This window comes from Mus caroli, unplaced genomic scaffold (genome assembly GCF_978045245.1).
Source record: "Mus caroli unplaced genomic scaffold, Mus_caroli_1 scaffold_5, whole genome shotgun sequence".
NCBI classification, from domain to species: domain Eukaryota; kingdom Metazoa; phylum Chordata; class Mammalia; order Rodentia; family Muridae; genus Mus; species Mus caroli.
In genome coordinates this window covers 146220579-146241018 of record NW_028227260.1, presented here as the reverse complement: position 1 = coordinate 146241018, position 20440 = coordinate 146220579, and the positions used below count along the sequence as shown (strand labels likewise).

Genomic DNA, 20440 nt, shown 5'->3' with positions numbered 1-20440 from the left:
GCTAATGGGTGGATAAAGCATACTGCATGGATATGCTGGACAAAAGGATCGTTCACATCCTTAGGCAGAATGGAGCAGGGTCGTTGCATTTTTCAAAGACAGTTTCATCATGTAACCCTGGCTCCCAGATGGCCTAGAACTCTCAGTGTAGGCCAGTCTAGCCTCCAGCTCACAGAGATCCGCCTACCTCCAAGTACTGGCATTAAAGGCATCCACCACTATACTTGGCATCCAGTTGCAAATTTTATCACACTATGCAGCATGGCATGCAATTTAAAACTTATGAATTGCTTGTTTTTTATAATTGCCTATTGACTATGAGTGAATGAAAATGTGAAACCACAGATAAGGAAGACTAGTGTAAATTGAAAGAACTTAAACCATCAAATAAGGCTCCCTGTGCCCAAAGTTGGAAATGAGCATATGAAAGAATCAAGAAAGGAGGAAAACCGTTCATGCTTCGCATTGCTCCCTTTGTTTAAACCTTCCCAGTCCTGTGTTTGTCCTTTCAGGGTTTTGTTGGTTGGTTGTTTTTTTGTTTGTTTGTTTGTTTGTTTTTGTTTTTTTCTGTTGAGACAGGGTTTCTCTTTGTAATAGCTCTTCCTATCCTCGAACTCACAGAGATCCAACTACTTCTGGCTCCGGAGTGTACCAACACCACCCTGCTGTCCTTCCCTTTTAAAATTAGCAGCATTTTTCTTAGCAGCAATTTTCTTTTAAAATTAGAACTCTTATTGTTCCTCCTCTCCCAGTCCCATCTTCCATCCCCCACCTCCTCCTGCCTGTCCCCTTCCTCCTTCAAATAGCTCTCTTCTGTTCTCATATCACATGTATTCTATTATCCTCTTTTTCCCCTCTATCCATCCCTTAAGACCTTGTCTTCCTCTCTTTCTAGTTTTATGGCTTACGTATGCATGCATGCACGCACACATTCAAACACACACACACACACACACACACACACACACACACACACACACAGAGAGAGACAGAGAGAGAGAGAGAGAGAGAGAGAGAGAGAGAGAGAGAGAGTTCATGTATAGGTGCAAACGTGCTATTTGTCTTTCTGAGTTTGGCTTATTTGGCCTTGCATAATGATCCCCAGTTCCTTTCATACAAATGTCATGACTTCATTTTCCTTATGGCTGAATAAAATTCCATTGTGCATATGGACCACATTTCCTATAATCATCTGTTCTCAGGCATCGAGGTTGCTTCCATTTCCCAGCTACATGGATGCTCTCGCACTAACATGTTTTTTATGGTCACAGTACATCAAAATGATGAAATCCAGCAGCCACTGTTGCTTTCCTAGCCATTTTCTATCCATTTCCCCTAAAATCACCTTCTTTGGGAAGGTGCCACCCAGTCCACCCTCCCAGACTGTCCCAACTCCCAGACAGCTAGGGTGAGTCTATGCCTCCTGTCTGGTAATTAACTATGGGTGTGTGATCCAAAGTGGGCTGATGAAATTTGAGGGGCTTTGTGCCACTGGGAATTTTGGGAGGCATTTTGCTCACTTGTAGGTTAGGAAAGAAGACAGGAAACATTCCTCTCATTTTCTGCCCATCCTCCAATGCTATTTTGTGAGGATAACTAGTTGCTGCTATTTTGTGATAACAAGGCACTAACATGAAGCCCAAAGCAACAGTCCTGGATAATGTTGACTCAGTGAAGTCTAGAACTATCTACCTTTATGAGTTAATAAAGGCCAGTATTTAAATTTTGTGCGCACGCGCGCGCACACACACACACACACACACACACACACGCTTGCACACACACGCAGGTCAGAGGACAACTTGCAAGAGTAGTTTTTCTTGTTCTACCACATGAATTTCAGGGCTCAGATCAGCAGGCTTCATTGGTAAGCAGCCTTCCCCCTGAGTCATTTTGCTAACCTTCATATAAATGCTTTTAAAGCTAAGTGTAATGCCATCCTGTCTGTCTGTAGCCAAAAGCAGACATTTTGCTTAGCCAGAGCAGCACACAGTTTCAATGGCCCACCTAATGTCCACTTTGTCATTTCACAATCTTGGAGAGAAGCAGAGCTCTCCCTGCTTCTCCCTGGGCCCGAGACGTGCAGTGGTAACTCTCCAAGGAGTCGCTTCCCTAAGCCTGGTTCCTAAGGTGACCTGCTCAGGTCACACTGTCCCTTTTCCAGACCTCTTCACTTGGGCGAGACCTGTGACAAGACTATGAGAAAGAAAAGTTGCTGTTACCATCATTGAGGAGAACTTCCCACTGGGGCTCCCTCAGCCGCCTTGTTCCTGGCCCTTTCTAGTCTGTTGGAATAGGCAGGTCATACTCAGAAGTAAAGCGGCCACATTAAAGCTCAAAGCTGAACATGAATTCATAATAGCTGGGAGGATCCTTAACTGCCCAGAATACTAAAGAGATTGTGTGTCACCCTGCCCTGCCTTCCCTTGAACCCGTTAAAAAAAAAAATCATGTAAGAAAAACAAACCCCTATGAGCTTGGAAAATATCTCAGTGGATAAGAGCAGTTTCTGTGAAAACATGAAGACGTGAGTTCAAATTGCCAGCACCTGTATAAATAGCTGGGCATGACTGCATGAAACCCCAGCACTATGGTGGGAAGGAGAGACAGGAGGGCTGATAAGGTATATTAGCAGCTAGACTAGCTCCAGATTCAGTGAGAGACCCCGTCTCCAAGGGAATATGGTAGAGAGTGATGGAGTGGGAGACCTGATGTCCTCCTCCAGCCTCCATGAGTGGGAATTGTCATGGCTACTCACATACATATGTACATACACAACATATATGTAACACACTGGAGTGCAACGGATAAAAAACCAAACCGTAGTCAGGCATGGTGGCACGCACCTGAAATCCCAGTACTTAGAAAACAGAGGCAGGAAGATGGTAAGTTCAAGGCCAGCCTGGGCTACATAACAAGTTCTAAACCAGTCTAAACCTAACTCCTGTTTGATTAAAACCCAATTCCTACCCTCTGCAGCTGAATAACTGATATGGTTGTACACTGAGCTTAACCTTTTCCAAAATGAAAGTTTGGGCTTGGTGAGATGGCTCAGTGGGTAATGTGCTCGCCATCAGGAAAATGTGAAGACCTAATACAATACCCAGAGCTAATGGCAAGCTAGGTGCATGGCTGTCATCCCGGCAACCCAACTGGGAGATGGGAGAGGGAGACAGGAGACTCCTGGAAGCCCATGGCCCGCTAGCCTGACATATGAAGCAAAGCAACAACCAACAGATTCTGCCTCTAACAGGATGGAGTCCTCTGACTGCCACATACACACATACACCCACAACACACACACATACACAACACACAGAGAGACACATAGCAAACACAAAACAAATGTTGTAAAATATTTCATGTACAAACTATATATATACTCACATATGACTGGGAAATCCAGTAGAAATTCCCTGTGTACTTCCTCCTGGTCTCTGCTCTGTTCCCTTGGCCTGGAGCAGCCCACTGTCCTAACTTGTCAGGAAATATTTTCCAGGTTTGATGTCATTCCTTTTAGTAAGTTATTGATTTGTTTGTTTATTGAGACAGGGTCTTTCTATATAGCTCTGGTTGTCCTGGATCTTGCTGAGTAGGCCAGGCTGGCCTTGAACTCAGAAAGCTCCACCTGCTTCTACCTCCCAAGTGCTGGGATTCAAGGCATGCACCACCACTCCTAGCCCTGTTATTCCTTTTAAAAATGAAAGCTGCCTACTCTGGCTGCTTATTTCTTCATTTCTTTGTTTGTTTCAGACAGGGTCTTGCTGAGTAGTTCAGGCTGTCCTCAAACTCAAGATCTTGCTGATTCTGCCTTACAAGCCTTGGGGTTACAGGTATGCACCACACATGGCTTTCTCAGATGTATTTTTATAATTTTCAAGGTTTGTTTTATTTGTGTGTACATGCTGAGCATGCGCACATACGTGGGGCGGGCAGGTGACTGAGCTGGACATAGGTACTGAGAGCCAAGAGCAGCATACTCTTGCCTGGTAAATCGTCTCCCGTCCCCTATTTTATTTCTATTTACTTTTGAGACATGGTCTCACTATGTGGCAGTGGATAGATAGCCTTGAACTCACTATGTAGCAGACTGTCCTAAAAATTTGCAGTAATCCCGCCGCCCCTGGCTCCTTTGTGCTGGAATTAGAGAATTACCGTCATGCCTGTATGCTTTTAATAAAAAGAAAATAATAATAGTAACACTAGGTCCTCTCCATCAGACTTCATTATGCTGACAGTAAACTAATTTTTTTTTTAAAAAGCAAAACCCCAAAGGGCCAAATAGATTGGGAGAGTAACAGCAACAGAACTTTGGGGGTGAAGATGCAAACAAAACACATAGGGAAATGGACCACAGAGGCTGAATCCAAGAAGCAAACTGACCGTTTGTTAAGCTTCAGAAAGACTCTGGATTTGGATGGGGGCGCAACTCTAGCTTATGAAACTGGGGTGTAGGTGAAGCTGGAAAATAAGAAGCCATATTGAAAACAGCTGGGTCAGTGTGAATCCGGTTGGGAGATAGAAGCAGTGTAAACAGGACGCTGCTGCACAGAGAACCAGGACTGCAATAGCACTTACTCAGCAGGTGCTGCTGAGCGACACCCCTAGGCTGAACAGAAGGAATTCAATGGACTGACTAATGTATTGAATCAATGAGTTGACTAATTAGGAAGTTGTTCGGTAGACATTGAAAGCACACAAAGAGAACTCTGAGAAAGAAGGTATCGTGGAGACAGTAACCACAGGAGGCAGTGATAATCCTCAAGGCTGGGGAAACAAAGAAAAGAGAGTGGAATTATTTAAAAACAAACAAACAAAAAAATAAGTATGTCAGAGAAGGGTCCCAAAGGACTGGAACGTAGGTCCCACCCCCATGCCCCCAAAGCAGGGCGTTGCTGCACGCACAGGTTCAAGTGTCCCTGGGATGAGGATGTGATAAGGCAGCTCAAGCACTGCAGAGTTGCCTTGCTGCAGGGAAACGCAGCTGCTGGAGCATTTAAGCCAGGCTGGACTGCGGCAGGCTGGAGTGGGAAGCTGGTCCCTCCTCCTTTGCCAGCCGGCCTGCTTCCCTCTACTGCCCTCTACAGGTGAAGTCTAGCAAGGAACAGCCAGCAAAATCAATGCGGCTAGCCGACTCCGCCCAGCCAGCACAAAGCCAGACAGAAAAGGGTGGATTAGAGCCAGAAGACAAAACCGTAATTATTGACAGTGTGTGTGTCAGGAGCCATAGATTCCCAGCCTCAGAGACGTAACGGCTCCCCTGACCCCTGCTGCATGCTGAACAGTGTGTGTGTGTGTGTGTGTGTGTGTGTGTGTGCGCGCGCGCGCGCGCAGAGATATGTTTAAAGGGTGTTGTCACTTGACTGGGGCATATTAAGCATTGCTGAGCGAGGGATTCTACATCAAGAATGAGGAGTAATTGAGGGTGAAGTGACCGTCAGCCCTCATCGCCCGGTCACCCTCACTGGAAGATATCACCTGTCATCAGCATGCCAGAAAGCTGCATTTCTCAGGCACTGACAGCTTTAGACACCAGAATAGTGGTCTAAACTGGGTTTCAGCAAACGTTATACCAAACAATCCTCATCAGACTCTCTTCTAATCCTGTCCTTAGGTTATAATCTTATAACCTGGAACTAGTATATACCCCAGGAAACCCACTACATCAAGACAGAGCATAAAACATTGACTATAAAATCATTTGGAAGAAAAAGACTCCATTGAGAGATGTAGCCACTTCAACAGTTAATATTTTCTGAGAAATAGGAGATGATATTGCAACCACATAAAAACACCTGAGGAAGCCGGGCAGTGGTGGCACGCGCCTTTAATCCCAGCACTTGGAAGGCAGAGGCAGGCAGATTTCTGAGTTCGAGGCCAGCCTGGTCCACAGAGTGAGTTCCAGGACAGCCAGGGCTACACAGAGAAACCCTGTCTCGATAAAAACCAAAAACCAAACCAAAACAAAACAAAACCACCTAAGGGATAGGAAAAGCCCCCTGGAGATTTGAAAAGAAAAGAAAAGAAAAGAGAAGAAAGGAAAGGAAAAGCTGACTAGAAGACATGAAAAACTCAAGGGGCAGATTGAAAGCTAAGGTTGAGTAAATCTCTCAAATATGAAATCGTACCCAACCATGGTGGCACAAGCCTTTAATGTCAGCCCTCAGGAGGCAGAAGCAGGTGGATGTTTGTTCCAGGAGAGCTGGAGCTCTACAATGAGACCATCTTTCAAAATATTTTTTAATTAATTAATTAAAAACATACAAAAGAAGGCCCAGAGATGTAGTTCAGTTAGCAGAGTTCTTGCCTTATAATAAATGCTGGCTAGATGGGTGGCTCAGTGGTTGAGTGCTTTCTACCCCCCATATCCAGTGGGTCACATCTGCCCGGAATGCCAATTCCATGTGTACACCTCCTCCCTCACACATAGAGCATCATTCAAAACAAAATCAATATTTTAAAAATGCCAAGAAAAATGAATTCCAACAGAGATTTCTGGACCTGTAACAAGAACCCATTAATGGGACTAATTAACAACATGTTTAGATAAACAATCTCAAAAACTTGACCTCCCATGCCCTGAGTCCTCAAGAGCTAGCAGAGCTGCTCCAGCAAGGAAGAACGATCCTTAAGAGCAGGAGTGTGGTGATGGGAGCTCCCAGGTGACAGTGGATGAGAGTCCCAGCCCACCAGGGTGCAAGCCCTGCAGACAGGTCCAGTGAGCAGTGGATTCTTAGGAAAGCTGGATGCTGAAGACAAACGGATGAGCACAGAAGGGCTGAGAGGTAGCTCAGGAGTGAGTATAGGCTTATTTCTGCATGAAGCCCTGGCTTCTATTCTCAGCAGTGGAAGAAAGAGAGGGAGGGATGGGGAGGGGGAACTAAGGAAAAGGAAGAGAGAAGGGTACTATATAGCCTCACCGTGAAGCACATTTATATAATTATAATGATGTAAAGGTTCCATGTTGGTTTAGTCAAAATGATGATGCAACTCGATTAGGGGCTCGAGGACTGGCAGTGTGGCACTGTTTATGGGAACAGTAATTTTCTTTTGTACATTTAGATGTCCCTGTACAGGTCAGGACAACACTACCCTCATGTGTGCAAAGTACAAGAAGAATCCATTACCAGAGGAGAAAATGGTTGCCTTGGGGAGTAGGAGAAAAAGGATGGATAATTTTGGTGAAAACGAAACAACCTACATTTGAAACATAAGAAACGGAAATTGAAAAAAAGTTTTTAAAAGAAAAAGAGCCGGACTGGAGAGATGGCTCAGTGGTCAAGAACACTGACTGCACTTCTAGAAGTTCTGAGTTCAATTCCCAGCAACCACATGGTGGCTCACAATCATCTGTGACGAGATCTGATGCCCTCTTCTGGTGTGTCTGAAGACAGCTACAGTGTACTCATATGCATAAAATAAATAAATAAATCTTTAAAAGAAAAAGAGCCAATTATTAACTCCAAGGAAAACCAAATTTATTTAAGAAAGGAAAGAATGTTGACTGTTCAGCTATGGATTCTAGTTACATAAAATGTTGCCTCCGTTCTCTTGGCTTTCCAGCTTTGTGGAATCTGCCAACAGACTCTTTGTGGCCTCTGATTCCTAGGTGGGTGTCCACCCCCCAGGATCCTCAGCAGGACAACAAAGGGATGGAGGGTTGCGATTCTTGCCTCTGTTTAGGGCACTGGCATCTAAGGATGGCCCCACACCTCAGCCAACACCTATAGCTACTATCTGGCACCTATCTCTACAGCTCTCTAGCTCCAGGTTCTCCAGGGCCTAGCGATGGCATAGGTGTGCCCAAAGTCTCACCAGCCAGGTCTCTAGTGGTTTCCCTACGCCTTGCCCACGTTTAATGAATAGTTCCTATTTGATTCTTCTCAAATTCCCCATTCGGAGTGTGCCATCTGTTTGGACTGTAACAAAATGACTGAGAACCAAAGAGTCAATCCGCATTTGGCAGTCTCCGAAGAGGGCCTACAGATGGAAGGGTGGCAGAGGCAGGCGGAGCTCTGTGATTGCCAGGCTAGCCTGGTCTACAGTTGGGAAAAACAGTGTTAAATGAGTATCAGTCATTTCTTTTTCTCTTTCTTCTTCTACTTCCTTTTTTAAAAGGACAGGTTTTGTATAAACCATACTGACCTTGAAGTTTAAATTCCCGATCCTCCTGCTTTTCCCTCCAGAATGCTGGAATTAGAAGCATGCCCTGCCACATCAGGTTCACATGCTGGGGTGGGTGGAACCCAGGGCCTTGTGAATTCTCAGCAAGTGCTCTAACAACTGAGCCCCAGCCTCAGATCTAGTCAATTCTTTTCTGTTAGTCAGAAAAGATAAAAACAAGAATCATAGAACAAAAAGGGTTTGTTAAGCTGGTTTTTTCCTCTGTCATGTGTGTGTGTTTGTGTTTGTGTGGTGTGTGTATGTGTGTGTTTGTGTGGTGTATATGTATGAGAGAGAGAGAGAGAGTAGGAAGAGAGAGAAGAGGGAGAGAGAGGAGGGAGAGAGAGGAGGGAGGGACAGAGGGACAGAGAGAGAGAGAGAGGATGGGGAGGGGGTAGGGAGGGAGGGAGTGGGGTGGGGGGGAAGTGGGGAGAGAATGTGTTCCTTATTGTGTATTAGGCTGAAAGGAGATTGACATGGACTATTCTAAAAGAATGGTGGCTATAGACAGGGCAGACAAATATCCCTAGCAAATGAGGTTAAAGGACTGTGTTCATCTCTGCAGATGCAGTTCAATTTGAAATGACTGAGCAGAGGAATAATTCTCTGCGTCAATGGGAGGCACTGCCAGGTGACCAGCTCGGCTCAGCTCCAGCTCTGTTTACCCTGCAGTGTGAGGCTCCTGGCTCTCCAGCTCTTCCAGCAAGGAATGCAGAGCCTTTGGGGGGGGGGGTGTGTGGGGCGAGGAAAGAATCTATTGCTTTATCATGGAAGCCACTACCCACAAAGAAACCTGAAGAGTTCTTCAGGGTGGGGCTAGGGGCACATCACAAGGTGAGCAAGTATCGAGTAGAAATCATATTCAGTGACACAGAAATCCAGACTTGTCTGCAATGAGCTGAAACGTAAGCCGCTAGGCACGCAATGTTGGGTTGCGGCTATCAGACTGCCTAGAGTCTAAAAATGAAAACCCAGCATCTCATAGGAAACACATCGATCTCTTTATGCCAGAGAGATAGCAAACGAAGCCCAGACAAAGGAAATTAACTGGAAAATGTCCTTTGTGCTCTGACCAGGAAAAGAGTTGAAATGAAGGCTCCACAGTACCGGATTTAGCATACATAGCTGACTCTCCATAATTATGCAATTCAGACTATATTATGCAATTTCCATGATTATATGAATATATGCATTGGAAGGAAAATGGGGAATGAAACCAAAACTTCCCACCAACTCCTGTTAAGTAAAGCACAGGTTGGTACCAATAATTGCCACGCAACAGAATGTCCATTCTTTGAGTTCATCCCCATTCTAAAACCAAAGAGCAAGGCCACAGCTGTTATCGTAAACAATGCTCCATGCTCCCCTGGCTTGAGTTGGATATTCGCAGCTTAGTTCTGAATAGATCATAGATCATCAAGAAAAAGGTTGTTCTTCTGCAGCAATTCGGTTTTTATTTTGCTTGAGGTTCTGGGAATGGGACCCAGAGCCTCTGGGTGGTAGGCCAAGCCATCTGCCACTCAGTTCAGCTTCATAAAGTGGCTGCATTCATATCTGTGTGAAGAACTAAGGAACTCTGGCTAGGGTAGGGGGTGAGAGTGAGGCTCCTCAGATCCTAATCTCCATTTGAGATACAAGTGTGGCAAGAAGTGCTGTGAACATTGTTCCCCTTTAGATCAGTGGGTTGCGACTTTGGGGCTCAGGTGACTCTTCCACAGGGGTCACCTAAGACCATTGGAAAGCACAGATTTAAGTTACGATTTATAACGGTAGCAAAACTACAATTATGAAGTAGCAATGAAAATACTGTTATGGTTGGGGCTCAGCCCACCATGAGGAACTGTATTCAGGGGTCACAGTTTAAAGAAGGGTCCACCTCTCTATCCCACTACTCTTAGACTCAGCAGCACATGGTGAGGGTTCCTGTGGTTCCCCTGAGCCAGGCAACATAGAGAGCCTGCAGAGGGAGGGGTAGCCATCTGCCAGGGCAGGGCTTCTCAAACATTTTCTATGTGTGCTTTAGCTAGTACCCCCAGGCACCAGCCATATGACTGGTCTAGTATAAAATGCAATTTATTTGGGACATGGGAAGGGGGTGTGGGGAAGGGTGTAGAGGCAGAAAAAGAAAGGAGACAGAGAAGGACACAGAGAGGAGAGAGAAAGAAGGGAAGAGGCAGAGCTGGGAATACAGTGGGGAGAGAGAGAGAGAGAAAGCAGAGAGGGAGGGAGGGGAGAGAAGGAAGGGAGGGACCAGGAGGTGCGGTAGTGGGGAGAGAGACACACGCCAAACAAATAGTCCTTTCAAACAGTCTTTTTATCGCAAGCCAGGCTAGTACCTGGCTGTTGCTAGGTAACTGTTGGAACCTAGAAAAACCGCTAAGACAGTACCCATGGTCCCATGGTGTATATGGCCCTCCCCTCTCTCTAACACACACACACACACACACACACACACACACACATACACATGCACACGCACACACACACAATACTATAGTACCCTAATAATAATATATCAAAAAAATTTAAAAATCATAAGATAGAGAGTAATGACTGAGGAAGACATCTGCCATCAACCTCTGGATTTCACATGGACATACATGTGAACACAGACACACACACAGACACAAAGCAGTTATGTAAGTGCAAGCATATTTCAGGAAACCTCACACTGGTCTGTAGATGACACAGCACTTCAAATCCTTCAAGATCAAGAAATAAGTCACAAAGAAGCAGGGTTAGAAAGTCTCAACAGAAAAAAAAAAGTCTCAACAGGCTGGGCGTGGTGGCGCACACCTTTAATCCCAGCACTCGGGAGGCAGAGGCAGGCAGATTTCTTAGTTCGAGGACAGCCTGGTCTACAGAGTGAGTTCCAGGACAGCCAGGGCTATACAGAGAAACCCTGCCCCCCCAAAAGAAAGTCTCAACAGGGATCTAAAGAATGAAACTTTCTCAAGAAAACAGCATGCTAGGCTGAGAATAGCCTGAAGTCCCTATACCAGAGGAGGGGCTGCCAGAGGCAAGCTCGTAAGAAACCTGTCCTCCAGGCCATTGTCATGATGCCCCCACAGCTGATTCTCCAGATTTATATAACTGCATCTTGTCTATAAACCATAATATCATACTGGGAAAGGTGGAGAGAGACTGAACGTTTTACTCTCCTGATTCTGGCCCAACTGCAAAGAAATCCATTTTTTTTTTTTTTAAAGTGGTTCTCAGGCTACCCAAGGCTCACAGGCTACCTGCCAGGTCCAGCTTTCCTTGGAAGCAGCCACATCTTGAGAGAATGATAATGCAGGAGCTGGAGGCACGTGAGCAGGGCAGGACCTTGCTTTCTCAGAATTACCATCCATTCTGATTAAACAAACGTAAAGGAGCAGAAAAGAGCCTGAGCTAAGGCTGACAGGCTTCTGATGACACCTTGCTGTGGAGAGGTGATGGATATGCCAATTAGTGTAGCTGTGGTGATCATGTCATAATGTGTACATATATCAAAACATCACACTGAACACCCTAAATATATATAATTTTTACTTGTCAGTGAGGGCTTGATGAAACTGGGAGGGAAAGAAAAACAGAATTAACAAAACTAGCATAGGGCTGAGAAGGGAGCTCAATGATTACAGTGACTGCCTAGTACACACAATCCCTAGCTCTGCATAAACATAAACACATAAACACACACACACACACACACACACACACACAGAGCGAGTGAGTGCGAGCAAGAGCGAGCGCCTGCCTCTTTGAGTACACACCTATCATCTTACAGATTTAATTTACATTTTTCCCCCAAGACAGGGTTTCTCTGTGTAGCCCTGGCTGTCCTGGAACTCACTCTGTAGACCAGGCTAGCCTCAAACTCAGAAATCTGTCTGCCTCTGCCTCCTGAGTGCTGGGATTAAAGGTGTGTGCCACCACTGCCACCCAGTTCATCTTTCAGATTTTAATCATGGATACTACAAACCTCCCATGCCTGACATCTTGGCACTTGGGAGGGAGGGGGAACTAGCAATATTTCAAGTTCAGGGTCATCTTCAGCTACAGAAGACCCTGTCTTAAAACACAAACAAAAAGTGAAGATAGCAGATACATTCAGAATTTGGGGGTTGTACAAGTGCAAAGACTTGGATTTGTATAACATGGGTAGTACATGGTAAGGGCAAAAAAACTGTCATAGAGGCACATGCTTATCTTAGTACTAGGAGGGGAAGACAAGAACCCTGGTTATTTGCTGGTCAGCCAGTCTAGCCAATCAGTAGACTCCTTATTCAGTGATATGCCTCATCTCAGAAAAACAAGATGTTGGGGCTGGAGAGATGGCTCAGCGGTTAGGAGCACTGACTGCTCTTCCGAAGGTCCTGAGTTCAATTCCCAGCAACCACATGGTGGCTCACAATCATCCGTAATGAGATCTGACTCCCTCTTCTGGGGTGTCTGAAGACAGCTACAGTGTACTTACATATAATAATAAATAAATCTTAAAAAAAAAAAAAACCAAGATGTTAAGGAGGAGGAGACAACGACCATGAGGACATCTGATATCAACTTCTGATTTCCATGCATTCATAGGCATGCACATATATACACACACATAAACAAGTATACATGTATCATGCACAGAAAGCATGTGCTTCAAGTATACAGCCATCATCTTTGAGCTTTGAATCATGGATACTACAAACTTTCCATGAATTTCTATGGTGATTCTACCCATTTGTAAATGAAGAAAAGAAGTTAAAGGAGAACATGATGCTCTTAGATATGGTGGAGGAAGTTTATTGTAGATATGAAGGGGAACATAGCTAGAGGTATCTGGAACGATCCAGACTGAATCAGGCAATGAAAGGAAGGGGGGCCAAGAGACCAGAAGCAAGCCAGGAGACCAAGAAAGACTGGCATAGCCAAAATGGCTGGGTTATTTAGGGAAGAGAAGTTAGGGGAAGGGGTCCAGCCCAGTTCCTGGGCTGGAGAGTTTAGGGTAGGGAGTATTCCAGCCAGGATAACTCAGTAACAGGTACTGAGAGGTGCTGGGAGCCTGGTGGCCGGTTCCGATTTGATATGTTATCTTAGGGTTTCTATTCCTGCACAAACATCATGACCAAGAAGCAAGCTGGAAAGGAAAGGGTTTATTCAGCTTACACTTCCATACTGCTGTTCATCACCAAAGGAAGTCAGGACTGGAATTCAAGCAGGTCAGGAAGCAGTTGCTGATGCAGAGGCCATGGAGGGATGCTCTTTACTGGCTTGCTTCCCCTGGCTTGCTCAGCCTGCTCTCTTAAAGAACCCAAGACTGGGCTGGCGAGATGGCTCAATGGGTAAGAGCACTGACTGCTCTTCCAAAGGTTCTGAGTTCAAATCCCAGCAACCACATGGTGGCTCACAACTACCCGTAATGAGATCTGATGCCCTCTTCTGGAGTGTCTGAAGACAGCTACAGTGTACTTACATATAATAAATAAATAAATCTTAAAAAAAAAAAGAACCCAAGACTACCAGCCCAGAGATGGTCCCACCCACAAGGGGCCTTTCCCCCTTGATCACTAATTGAGAAAATGCCTTACTGTTGGATCTCATGGAGGCATTTCCTCAACTGAAGCTCCTTTCTCTGTGATAACTCCAGCCTGTGTCAAGTTGACACAAAACTAGCCAGTACATATGTTAAATAGGCTCATCAGTCATTTGTCTTGAGTGTGAGACCTGATATTATTATGTGCATTTTGCTTTAATTTGAATATATACATAAATGAAGAATGTATCATTTAAACATTTAGCACTGTAGTCATGACTTTTGTTTTATGAATCAAATGAAAAAATTCTTAAAATGTATGCATTAGTGTAACTTTAATTTTGTTCAAATCCTACTTTTAATGATGGTTCTTAAATGCTTTAACCTCCCTTTTAGTCCCCACGCACCAAAGGTAGTGGAAAAGAAAGGATATGGGGAAGTGGACCTGTTTAGAAATGGTTCTTTGGAGCAACTCCCTCTGTGTTGTCTGGAAATCGATAGTTAAGTTCACAGGTTAGCAGGCAGTGGCAGCTTGATCCACTCGCATACATCAGCAGTCCAGTTCAGTAGAGTTGGAATAGCAAACATGTATCAGCAGCAGTGATCTGACCTAGCAGAGACAGTGAGACCTCAGCCTCCACAAGAGTCAGCAGGAGGGACCCAGAGAGATGCCAGGAGAAGTTCTCAGCTGTGCCTCTCTCAGGGAAGTGAAGACCAGCAAAGACTGGAGAGCAACAAGCATTAAGCACTAGCTCTATAAGCAAGCCTAGCTCAGCCTCGTCATCATCCATCGAGTCCCATTTATACCCTCTAAACAGCATGTGTTTGCCTCAGCATGTGCATCTGTCTCAGCTGACATCACTCTGCCAATCAGACCAAGTCTGAGGAAGTGGCAAGAAACTGCAGCACACCACCAGAACGCTTTTTTTTTTTTTTTGGTGTGTTTCTCTCAATGGAGTCCTGACAAATGCAGCTCAACTACACAATGTAAGGTGTACCAATACATGCATTGTTAGCAAAGAATTCTTCATCACGTGCCCTTTCCCGTGCTTGCTTTAGCAGAATATCCATTCTCCTGTGTCTGCTTCAGCCAAATGTTCCTTCACGAATCTGCCTTAGCCTCTCACCTGTGTCCACTTCAAGAAAACATTCCCTCATGTGTTTGCCCCAGCAAAACACCATCCAACCTACTTTCCAAAGAACCCTGAAATTTCCACTTCATACTAGAAACCAGGTTCACCTCCAACCCACCTTCAGAGACTCAGCGCTAGCAGCTACATATACATATCCTCAATACTCTCAATGTGGACTGTATCTATAATAAAAAGGGGTTTGATACTAAAAGAGCTTCAATTAAAAATTTGTTATTTTTAAGATTCAAACTTAATAGGGATAAAGCTATAAAATCCTAATCTTATAAAAGCCACTAACTTATTAAAAACTGTTAAAAGATAATTAAGACATGTAAGTTAATAGTCAAAATATCAAATTCTTTAATGTGTTCAGAACTATACTTGTAGTCATGTTAAATACTAGTAATTATTACAGGAATAAGCTTTATTTAGCCTGCTATGTTTTCAAAGTTAAGCCTAAACCAAGTAACTAGAAACAAAGTTTGTTTAGTTTAGATATACTTAATAGCTAATGGGCCTCAAAACTTTTCAGAGGTCTGCTGAATATGGCATTTAAAATGTTTCATGGGCCGGGCGTGGTGGCGCACGCCTTTAATCCCAGCACTCGGGAGGCAGAGGCAGGCGGATTTCTGAGTTCGAGGCCAGCCTGGTCTACAAAGTGAGTTCCAGGACAGCCAGGGCTATACAGAGAAACCCTGTCTCGAAAAAAAAAAATGTTTCATGGAAAAAAAAAGCTTTTCAGGGCTGGAGAGATGGCTCAGTGATTAAGAGCACCAACTGCTCTTCCAGAGGTCCTGAGTTCAATTCCCAGCAATCATGTGGTGGCTCACAACCATCTGTAATGGGATCTGAGCATGCATGTGCATAAATAAGTAGATAGATCTTTTTAAAAAAGAAAATGAAAAGGCTTTTCATGACAGAGAGACAAGACAGCTCTTGATAGCACCCCTAATGTTCTCCAAAGAAGATGAGAGCACAGAGGAACTCCACCTGGAGCTTGCTTTAAATGTGGCAAAGCCAACCACTGGGTGAAAAACTGCCCTTTATCTCGACCACTTCCAGGACTCTGTCCATCCTGTGGAAAAGCAGGGCTCTGAGGAGTTGATTAGCTTGATTTGCCTTGATAAGGCAGGCCAGTCCACAGGCTTCCCTTCAAGTTCCTACTCCATAATAAAGTCTGTTAGATCTTCTGGGCCTTGCAGAGACTGATGCGCCAGGACAAAATGAAGACAAGCTCAGGTAGCTGATCAGTCAGTCATTTTTAATAGATTTGGGAGTAGCTTGGTCTATACTTCCTGCTTACTCTGGTGACATTTATCCTTCTCTGATGGCATTGATGACTAGGTTAGTAATAAATGTGCCAGTTTAATAGCAGCAAGGATACCAGCTCCTCCCCCAAAGGCCTCAGGCCTCACCAGGGAGCTCTTAAAGCAGATCACACCATCCAACTGCTTGCCAGATTGCGAAAGGTCACCTCTGAGCAGGGACAAGACCCCCCACCCCCCGGCTACACACACCCACACACCCACAGAGAGAGAGAGAGAGAGAGAGAGAGACAGAGAGAGAGAGAGACAGAGAGAGAGAGACAGACAGAGACAGACAGACAGACAGACAGGTACAGAGAGGCAGGTATGTGACTCATGGCAACAGTAGAAATGTGTCCCACTTGGTGGCTGCTGCTGCTGAGTCACTGAAGGTAAGCTGCGGGAGCACCTGGTTTTTAACATTTCTCCTAATAAAAAAAATTGTATTTACTTAGAAGCATTCAGAATGTCAACAAAACAGCCGCATTTTTTTTTTTTGCAATTACAGAGTGGTATTCAGTTAACAGAACAACAATTATCTTTGTATAAGCTGCATCAGAGACAACTGAAGATGAAAAAATTAAAACCCAAAAATAAAACCAAAAGAAAAAGAAAACCAAACTACTGTCCCCATATATAACTAATTTGTGCTGTGCACCAACAAGAACCTGCTTTAAATTTCCATGCCAATTTACAACCCCCAGACTGTACCAGGCAAGGTTAGTGGCTATGAAAATACCACCAGGACAGGGCTATCTAAAGACACATTCGGTAGTGTGTTAACTATACAAAAAAAGACACTGTACAGTTTAAAAACAAATCTTACACAGCCTTACATTTCAATTTTTTTCTTTAAAAGGAGTGAGTTGTGTACAGGGGGTTAAATGCTTTATAGACAAGAAAAAAAACTACGCTAGAACCAACTTATTCATCATCATCATCTTCATCTTCCTCTTCTTCCTCATCTTCTTCATCCTCCTCATCATCTTCCTCTTCCTTCTTTTTCTTGCTCTTTTCAGCCTTGACCACCCCCTTTTTCGCTGCATCAGGTTTTCCTTTAGCTCTGTAGGCAGCAATATCCTTCTCGTACTTCTCCTTCAGCTTGGCAGCCTTCTTCTCATAGGGCTGCTTGTCATCTGCTGCAGTGTTGTTCCACATCTCTCCTAGTTTCTTTGCAACATCACCAATGGATAAGCCAGGATGCTCGCCTTTGATTTTGGGGCCATACTCAGAACAGAACAAGAAGAAGGCCGAAGGAGGCCTCTTGGGTGCATTGGGGTCCTTGAACTTCTTTTTGGTCTCCCCTTTAGGGGGATGTAGGTTTTCATTTATCTTTCATAACGAGCTTTGTTAGCCTTTGCCATATCTTCCAATTTCCCCTCTTTTTTAGCAGACATGGTCTTCCAGCTCTCTGAGCACTTCTTGGAGAACTCTGAGAAGTTGACAGAAGCATCCGGGTGCTTCTTCTTGTGCTCCTCCCGGCAGGTTTGCACAAAGAATGCATATGAGGACATTTTGCCTCTCGGCTTCTTAGTATCTCCTTTGCCCATGTTTAGTTGATTTTCCTCCGAGAGGCACAGAGTCGCCCAGTGCCTGTCCGGCTCGCGCTTGCCCTGGCGCTGTCTCTATGGAGCTCAATGTACTGCAATCAACATTTCTCCTTTTTAAAAAAAGATTTTTTTTTTTTGGTTTTTTTGAGACAGGGTTTCTCTGTGTAACCCTGGCTGTCCTGGAACTCACTTTGTAGACCAGGCTGGCTTCGAACTCAGAAATCCTCCTGCCTCTGCCTCCCAAGTGCTGGGATTAAAGGCGTGCGCCACCACACCCGGCTTTAAAAAAAAGATTTTTAAAAAAGATTTATTTATTTCATATGTGAGTACAACTGTCACTGTCTTCAGACACACCAGAAGAGGGCATCGGGTCCCACTACAAATAGTTGTCAGCCACTATGTGGTTGCTGGGATTTGAACTCAGGACCTCTGGAAGAACACTCAGTGCTCTTAACCGCTGAGCACCTGTGTCTCATGGTGAATGATTGATGTAGGATCTGAGGACATGAAAGCTTGTGTTGTAAAGATCTAAGAATGTTTAGGATACATAGATGCAACTTATAGGGGTCTGAGAAAGTGTCTTACTTAAGGTGTGCACGTGAAATTTGTAAAGGTATAAGAAAATGACTTAAGGGGGGCTGGAGAGATGGCTCAGCGGTTAAGAGCACTGAGGTCCTGAGTTCAAATCCCAGCAACCACATAGTGGCTGACAATCATTTGTAGTGGGACCCGATGCCCTCTTCTGGTGTGTCTGAAGACAGTGACAATTATACTCACATAGGAAATAAATAAATCTTTTTAAAAAAATCTTTAAAGCAAGGATCTAAGCAAAGATTAACCCCTTCCTTCTCTGGGCTTCCGTCTTATTCTGTTAGGTGGTCTGACAAGTCCTTAGAAGTGTGTGAAATCTCTTGCTTGGAGCCAAGTTCCCCCTCTGATGGTGCCCTTTCCTTCTCCCAGCTGGGGAGTGGGGGTGCAGTGTTCCCGTTTCTTTGGGGTCAGTTATTTCAACAGTCCAGTGGTCAGATCGAGAATAATCTGCATTCTGCTAGGCCTGTTAGAGTTTCACAAATTTTAGGGTCATGGGAAAGGGGAAGCTGGGGGGAAGGGTCGCATAAGCAGGGACAGGGAGGAGCAAAGCTGTTCACTTTGTTGTGCCTAGGATGCAAAGAGAGATTAGGAGGGGTCAGGACAAAATACCTTTCAGAGACACGCCCCCAGGGGCTCACTTCCTCCAACTGTGCTGTCCCCAATCGCTTCCATGCCCTCTGAAAATAGCCCCAGTAGGTAACTAGGCTTTTTTTGTTTTGTTTTGTTTTGTTTTTTGTTTTGTTTTGTGAGACAGGGTTTCTCTGTATAGCCCTGGCTGTCCTGGAACTCACTTTGTAGACCAGGCTGGCCTCGAACTCAGAAATCCACCTGCCTCTGCCTCCCGAGTGCTGGGATTAAAGGCGTGCGCCACCACGCCCGGCTGGTAACTAGGCTTTTAACACATGAGTCTGTGGGGACATTTTATATTCAAACTGCAACAGGAGACAGTAACTCATTTCACAGAGTCGTTATAAGGGTAAAGTGAAGTCACGTGTTCAAAGACTGCCTGGCTGACGTAGATGAGTATTTCATTACCGCAATGTAATAGCCAGAGCGGGGTATTCATAGAAAGAAATGCGGTTTATTTAACTCTCAGTTCTGGAGGCTCAAGGCTATGGTACTGTTACCAGCTCAGCTCTGGAAGAGGTCTCTCAGCTGTCTGACATCATAGCAGATGGCAGCGACAGGAGCACTCATCGGACAAGTGATGAGAAACTACAGCGACACTGACCATGTGGGGTCAGATTCAACCTTTTAGAATAATCCTCTTGCTAGGACTACCCCCAGTCATTCCCCATCAACATAGGACCTCCCATCTAGGCCCCATCTCGGGGAAGCTCCTGCTGCTTCCATTTTGCCACACTGGGGACCAATCTCTCAACCCAATTAACCTTTGAGAGGGACAAATGACATCCAAGGCACAGCAGCACCAAACAAAAGCCTCTCTTGCTGTTTCTGTAAGCGTGGTTATTACAACCTCCATTGTATTTCATGTAATCCTTTTTAATGCAAATATGGTATATGAATGCTAAGCCATATTAAAAGGACCTTTTGGATTTAAGTATGAAATGAATTTACCAGCGTATTTTTTTTTCCCAAACTAGAAATCTAAAAGGGGGTTGGAGGCAGGAGGGATCAAAATCTCAGCTCCATAGTAAGTTTGAGTCTAGTCTCGGCGACTTGAAATTTTGACACTCCCTCACCCCAAAATGGGATCTAAATGCTAAAGTTTGCTAATGGAATGGAAAGTGAGGGGACATTATAGTATCAGGTAGGCCTGAAATAAATTGACACAGTTGTCATTTGTATGCCATGACACTGATTTCCACCAGGGCAAGCAGTATTCATCATGTAAAAGGCTTTTATGGGACTCCAGGCTGTAGAGTCCATCTTGTAGGTTTTTAAAATCCCTTCTTTGATTTTTTTTTAAGCCTCTGCATTTCTATACAGGACAGCAGGGGGCAGCTTTATTAGCAACATTAGTACTAAGCCATCCCAAATATCTTGGCCTGCACAGTTTACCTTTATTAGAGAAGTTGGCAAGTCTATTAGTCGTGTCTCTGTTTATATATTCTCAAGGGTATTTATGTATAAGCTCACAGTGTGGCCAAACTGGCTTCATTTGTCCCCAAAACACAGAAGTTGAGGAAATTTGATCGTAAGTCACAAAAGCCCTTAAAAACACACAAA

At 44.6% G+C, this 20440-nt stretch overlaps 1 long non-coding RNA gene across 1 annotated transcript in view; it reads right to left on the bottom strand.

The window, feature by feature from the left end:
* LOC147004844 (uncharacterized) overlaps nt 1–20440 on the bottom strand; it is a 233769-nt gene that overhangs the window by 95943 nt on the left and 117386 nt on the right. The gene's annotated exons all lie outside the window — the stretch shown is intronic.